Source organism: Microtus ochrogaster, chromosome 5 (genome assembly GCF_000317375.1).
Source record: "Microtus ochrogaster isolate Prairie Vole_2 chromosome 5, MicOch1.0, whole genome shotgun sequence".
Classification (NCBI taxonomy): Eukaryota; Metazoa; Chordata; class Mammalia; order Rodentia; family Cricetidae; genus Microtus; species Microtus ochrogaster.
This window is the reverse complement of record NC_022012.1, coordinates 37,917,067-37,924,129: the sequence shown is the minus strand read 5'-3', so window position 1 is coordinate 37,924,129 and position 7,063 is coordinate 37,917,067.

The window sequence follows — 7,063 nt, the reverse complement described above, 5'->3', positions numbered from 1 at the left end:
TCCTCCTCCTTTTTGTTTTTTTGAGGCAGAGTTTCTCTGTAGCTCTGGCTGTCCTGGAACTCGATCTGTAGCCCAGGCTGTCCTTGGACTCATGGAGATCTGACTGCCTCTGCCTCCTGAGTGATAGGATTAAAGGCATGAGCCACCACAACTTGTCTGACTAACATCTTTAAGTTTTTTCTTTGTATCAATGCATCTCTCCTTTTCTTCTCTCTCTCTCTCTCTCTCTCTCTCTCTCTCTCTCTCTCTCTCTCTCTCTGTATGTGTGTGTATGTGTTTGTCATGTGAGTGTGGGCACCCTCGAAGGTCAGAAGAGCCTGTACGAGCTCCTGGAATTGCAGTTATAGGGAGTTGTGAGTCATCTGATGTGGGTGATGGGAATTGACCTGGAATCTTCTGCAAGAGCAGCCCATGCCTTTAACTGCTAAGTCATCTGGCCAGCTTGCTTTGAACTCCCTTAAATTCAGCCGACTGCACGTTTAAGGAGCAGCCTGTGGCCAGCAGCTGCCATCCTGTGCAGCTGAGGTCTACAGCTGTGCCGCTGGCAGAGCCACAGAAAGCAGCCAAGCTTCAAAGCTTGGTGTTCTGGTTTGAATTTACAGCCAGAAATGTCCTCCATCAGCTCATTTTAACTCTTGTTCTCCAGAGGGGAGTGCTATTTCGGGACCTTTAGGAGAGAAGACCTGGGCTGGAGGAAGCAAGTGTGCCTTTGAAGGTTATCCCTAGCTCCTGGTTCCTGTTGTGGTCTCTGCTTCCTGACCTACCACTGTGCCTGGATGCCATCCACCACATGGCCATTGCTATCCTCTTCTGCCCAAGAACACGGGGCTGACAGTGATGAACTGAACACTCTGAGATGGAGAACGACAGCTATAGTTGTTTGCTTATCAAGTATTTCGATCACAGTGACACACAGATAACCAATATGCCCAGTCAGAGCCGAGAACTGGCTGTTGTCACTGGGGACCTGGGTGCTTTAGGAATCTCACCAGGAGGCCCCACAGCAGGAAAGCACAATCTCCTGATGTGACAGCGATCAGCTGCCTGAGGGTGGCACCGAAGGGGGTACAGGGATCCCCAGATCATTGGCGTGGCCAGTGCAGGGCCTGTTCTGTAACCTCATTACCCGTTCATTACCCATCTCCGCAGTGATGTCTGAACTGATATGGCTGTGTCTTGATATGGCTTGTCTGTCCCAGGTCTGAAGAGTCTAGGTGAGCTATCACTTCCAGGTGCGTCTCCTTCCTGAGCGAACTCCCTCTCTGCCTCGAGCCCCATCATGGACTCAGTGCCTTTCCCAACTCTCTCCTGTTTTCCTTGTGCGTCTTCTGAGGACCAAGGGGGAGGGGCTTAAAATGATAGATGTGTATCAGTCCTAGTCAAAGTGTGAGCATCCTCGTGCTGTTTCCGAGACACGAGAGGAGCCTTCCTTACCCTTCCCAGCCTCTGGCGGCCCCAGATGACATTGTTCCAGTCTCTCTGTCCACTTCCCGTGCTGGCTTCCCTCTCTGTCTCCCATTTCTCTTTGTCTGGTTCCCCTGGTTTTATGAGGCTATGGGGGGCCACCCTAATGGAGATAACCTTGCCCTAATTCGGTTGCTTTTGCTAAGAGCATATTTTTAAAGAAGACCACATATTGGCAGGGAGTGCAGATCAGGACTGGAATGCATCTTTTCAGAGAACACAATTTAGCCCACGGCAGGCAGGGTAGGTCCTCCTGCAGCCCCGTCATTAGGTCCGCATGCTCTATGGAACCCGTGGCTATGCTCTGTTACCCATTCTGTTGGTCTCTGCCGTTGGCTCCAGGACACTGTGTCTTTTCCACAGCCAGCTCCTTCCTACCGTCTCCCACTCCACCCCTTTCCATCATTCTTGTTGCTATCAGCCTCCCTGTCAGCCTGGAGGCCTCTTGACCCCCACTGCCTCACCATGCGTCATCTGCCCACCCACAGGCTTCTTCACATCCGCGCTCAGTTTAGTCGCTGACGCCTTGCTAGGCTCTTCTTGCCAAGTCCCTTGATTTTTCTGTCCTCTTCTGTCTGGAAACACCTGACCCTTGCTGAGCTGTCCCACCCACCTCCTTGACACTGCTTCATAAGAATAAAGGAGATGGGAAAAGATGAACCGATCAGGTGCATTCTAAATTCACGACCACACAGCTTGGTGCTGTCCAGCGTTTCCACCACGTTTGTTTCCACCCCGCATTTCTTGCTTTGATCCCCCCCCCCCTTTTTTTGAGACAGGGTTTCTCTATAGTTTTGGAGCCTGTCCTAGAACTAGCTCTTGTAGATCAGGCTGGCCTCGAACTCACAGAGATCCTCCTGCCTCTGCCTCCCAAGTGCTAGGATTAAAGGTGTGCGCCACCACCGCTGGGCTCATATTGAGTTAGTTTTCTACTGCTGCCTAATACACATCCAGAAATATAGTGGCTGAAAGTGACACCATTTGTTGCTGCACAGTCTAAAGGATAGGCTGGGTTTTTACCATGCCAGGGTCTCACAAGGCCAAAATCAAGAATAGTGCTGGGTTGGGCTCCAGCCAGAATGCTTGGGACGGAACCCACCTTCATGCTTGGCCAGGTTGTTGGCATCTGCTTGACCTTTGCTCAGCGTCTGGTGAGGACTGTTTTCTTTTTTACGCAGGGTGTTGCTATGTAGCTGGTTGTCCTGGAACTTACTGTGTAGACCAGGTTGGCCTTGAACTCACATACAGAGAGATCTGCCTCCCTTTGTCTTCTGCCTGCTGGGCTTAAAGGCATGACACCCTTATGAGGTCTAGAATTTTCTTGTATTATAATGGGGCAGAAGGCTCTAATGGCAGGACAGAGCAAATGTGTCAACTAGAGTCTCTTTCCTGTTTTACATTTTCTTTTTATGATGCTGGGAATGGAATCCAGTGCCTGGTGCATGCTGGGCCAGTGCTTTACCACTGATCCACACCCTATCCCTTCTTTTCTTATATAGACATTAATGCCACCATGGGAACCACATCCTCACGGCCTTTTCTAACCTTAATTGACTCGTAGAGGCCCTGTCTTACTTTCATTAAAGTTTTAGTGACAAAATGCCCTGACAGAAGCAGCTGAGGGGATGAAAGGTTTATTTGAACTCACAAATTCCAGATTATAGCCCATCACTTGGGGAGGTCAAGGCAGCAAGAACTCGAAGCAGCTGGTCACATCTACAGTCAACAGCAGAGGAAGGGTGATGCCTGCATGCTTCATGCTTAGCTGGCTGTCTGTGTTTCAGGCCTCATCTCCAAATATTATTATTTTATGAATTTGGAGATTGGGTTTCTAATATATGAACTTTTAGAGGACACTTTCAAATCATTGGGTTATGGCAATGATCCTTCAAATTCACAAACCCGTGCTTATGTACCATCTTTTTGTGTGTGTGACTGGGTCTCATGTAGTCCAGTTTGTCCCCAAACTAACCATGGCTACATGAGACTCTTGAATTCTTGATTTTTTTAATTGTTTTTATTGAGCTATACATTTTTTTCTCCACTCCCCTCCTTTCCTCCCCTCTCCCTCTCAGATATGAGGCTGCATATCTGTATGTGTACCATGCATGTACTCGGTACCTGCAGGGGTCAGAGGAGGGCATTTTATCCCCTGGAACTGGTGTTACAGATGGTTGTGAGCCCCATGCAGATTCTTCTTCAATAGCAACAAGCGCTCTAAACTGCTTAACTGTCTCTCAGCCTTATGTTGCTTGTCCTTAAAAATACACCAAACCTCCAGACTCCACCTCTGACTCCAGTCACAGCATCACTCCGAGAAAACAAGTAGGCCATCTCTCATTCACTTTTGCTCACCCTCTTGAAGCTGAAGGCCACTACCATAGCCCCCAGGGTGGCTCCTGTCAAATTATAAGGCTGTTGGAAACTGGGCCCTCAGGCATCTCGCAGCTCATGAGCCAGATGTCTAGGTAGCTCCCAGGAATGGCTGGCAGGTGATGGTGGCTCCTGGCTGGAGCTTGATTTAGCTCATGCTGATGCCCAGAGTGCCTACACATCTGTGTGACTGGGTTCCAAGAGGGAGTGTCCCTGGAGACAGCATTCCAGGAGAAGCAGCTAGAGGTTGCAGGCGTCTTGTGACCCAGTGCTGAAAGGCAGGCAGCATGACTCTAGATACTGTGAGACACCAGACCATGCTAGATGCAATGAAGGGTTTACACACAGGCCGTGGTGATTTAGAAGCTATCTGAAGATTTGCTACCCTAGTCACCAATGACCTGGTTCTCATATAATGTTAATATTATTTATCATCATCATAATTGAGTAAAGGTCTCACTTTGTAACCCAGGTTGGCTTGACAGCGATCCTCTTGTCTTTGCCTCCCTAGGATTGGAATTAAAGGCATGTACCTCTATGCCTGGCCTTTCCTTCCTTCCTTCCTTCCTCCCTCCCTCCCTCCTTCCCTCCCTCCTTCCCTCCCTCCCTTCCTCCCTTCCTTTCTTCCTTTCATCATTTCTTTAAATTTGCTATGTAGTTGAAGATAACCTTAAACTGATCCTCTGGCCTCCACCTTCCAAGTTCTGGGATTACAGGCCATGTCACTGTGCCTGATCAATTTGTGTGGTGCTGGGGATCAAATCCAGGGCTTCATGCATGCTAGGCAAGCACTCTATCAGCTGAACCCCATCACCATCTTCCATATTTCCAAGGTAACGTCTGCCTCTGCCGGCATGGCAAATGGCCTACATCTTGTTCTCGACCTCAACACTTCCTTGGCTTTTTCCATCTTAACTAGTGTGATGCCATTGGTTGAGATTCTCCCTCATTTCCTGTAAACCCCTCCCCAACATGAAAATGGCCATTAAGAAGCAAACCCTCAAACAGAACTGTGTTCTGGTAGGGCATTAATAGAATTTTTAAAAGATCTTATTTTTTTTATAGAAACAAAAGTTATTATTAGGTTTATAATATAAAAGCAGTCTGTTACTCCAGCCTATATTCTCATTCCTCAAAGTAACCACTCTTAACTGTTTAGTGCTTTCTTCTATTTGCTTGATATATATTTTAATAAATGTATGGATTACATATATAAATATATCCAACAAATTTGTATTTATCAGATATAAATATATATATATTTATTAAATTCTTACAAACACACACACACACAAGCACACACACATATATGAACCAGACTTTAATAAGTCACCTTTTAGATAACAACAGCAGCAGGGTCAAACCTGACAGCTGAGTACCCAGTAGTTACTTGGTTCTTGAGGCTGGAGCCTCAGTAGTCAAGAGTAGTGCCTGAGGCCTGTGCACCCCTTGATAGGTCTGAATCTGGCCCGACACTAAATCGTAAACTTTGGAGCATGGTGTTGTACTTCTTTAATCCCAGAATTTGGGAGGCTGAAGAAGGCAGATCTCTGTGAGTTCAAGGCCAGCCTGGTCTACATGCAGAGTTCTAGGGTAACCAGGGCTATATAGAAAGACCCTCCAACTATTAAGGTCTTCCTGAGTGTTGAGCCATACTTGGCCTCTATTATAGGCCTCTGCATTGGTCTTAATCCATCTCCTCTGACCCTGGGCCTTCCATTTGCCAGGCAAAGGATGCTTTTTCTCTAAGGGTGGGAGAAGATTCTGGGTCACACAACCTCCTAAGACCAAGAGCCCTGGGCCTTGGTGAGGAAAATTGTTGCTCCATTACCTTGAGCACTCTGGATTGAGCATGGGTGGTGACTCTCTAGCCCATGCTAACTAATGCTCAGAGGGAACTTAGCCTCGTGTTCTGCCATGCATGCACATAGGAAGATGTACCTGTCCCACCTCCCAGTCCAAAAGCTACAAGCTCAGGCAGGAGTTAGACTTTGTGCAAGAAGGCAGGAAGTTGCTTGTCACAGATCCCCAGGCTATGATGACTTCTCTGTTGGCCAGTGACAGTCCCTACATCTCATGGTAATCTCCTTGCCCTTCTCAAGGGAGTTCTAGCTCTCAGAGAGACTGTGACAATGACAGTCTGTACAGTTTGTCTCAATGGGTAACAGCATTCAGATGTAGGATACAAAAAAGGCGTTAAAAAACATTTTGAATAAACCTTTTGAAATACAATTCAGCACGTGTTATGTGTATGTAAGCAGGCACAGGCATGCACACAGGTGTTCCATGGTTTAAGTGTAGAGGTCAGGCAGCTGTTAGCAGTTGGTTATCTTTCCACCAATGTGGGTTCCAGGGATTGCAATTAGGCCATCAGACTTGGTGGCAAGGAGGTTTTTTTTTTTTTTTTTTTTTTTTTTTTTTTTTTTTTTTTTTTTGTGGTTTCTCGAGACAGGGTTTCTCTGTGGTTTTGGAGCCTGTCCTGCTGGAACTAGCTCTTGTAGACCAGGCTGGTCTCGAACTCACAGAGATCCGCCTGCCTCTGCCTCCCGAGTGCTGGGATTAAGGGCGTGTGCCACCACCGCCCGGCTGTGGCAAGGAGTTTTACCCACTGAGCCATCTCACCAGCCCCAAGACACTGGCAGCTGATGCTCTTGAGCTAGTAGCTGAAGGTAGAGCGAGGTTAGGGGCAGTGAAGAGGTGGGTGGGAGACTTGGGGCATCTGGGCAGGAGCCCCAAATCCTACAGACATCTCACAGCCTCCACAGATTTACCGACTCAACCCGAGGCACTGCTGGGTGTCATGGCCAGCTGCTGAAAACCTTTAGCATTCCTGTCTGTGTCATGATTGTCTTGGGTTGGTTTAGACTGCAAGGCCTCATGGCTTTCCCCTTCATCCTCTTCTGCCCTTTTTGCTCATGGTCCTCTGTGGCTTCGTGGGCTGAGTCTGCAACTCTGAGATAGCTTCAGAGAGGCAACCCCACCTCCCGAACAGCATGGCCCCAAAGTTCTCTAGGGAAAGACTGCCAGATGTAGCAAAGGCCACACAAGGAACACCCTCCAGGTCTCAAGTAGGCTTCTCGTTTGGGCTTCCTACCGGGTCTCCCAGTTCTTTCCAGAAAACCACTTTGAACTTGACCTCCCACTGCTCTGAGGGCGGGGCCTCCCGAACCTGCCTAGTACTTGAGCGACTCCTCTCCCCTGCGAAGGTTTCCTTATAGACTCTCTG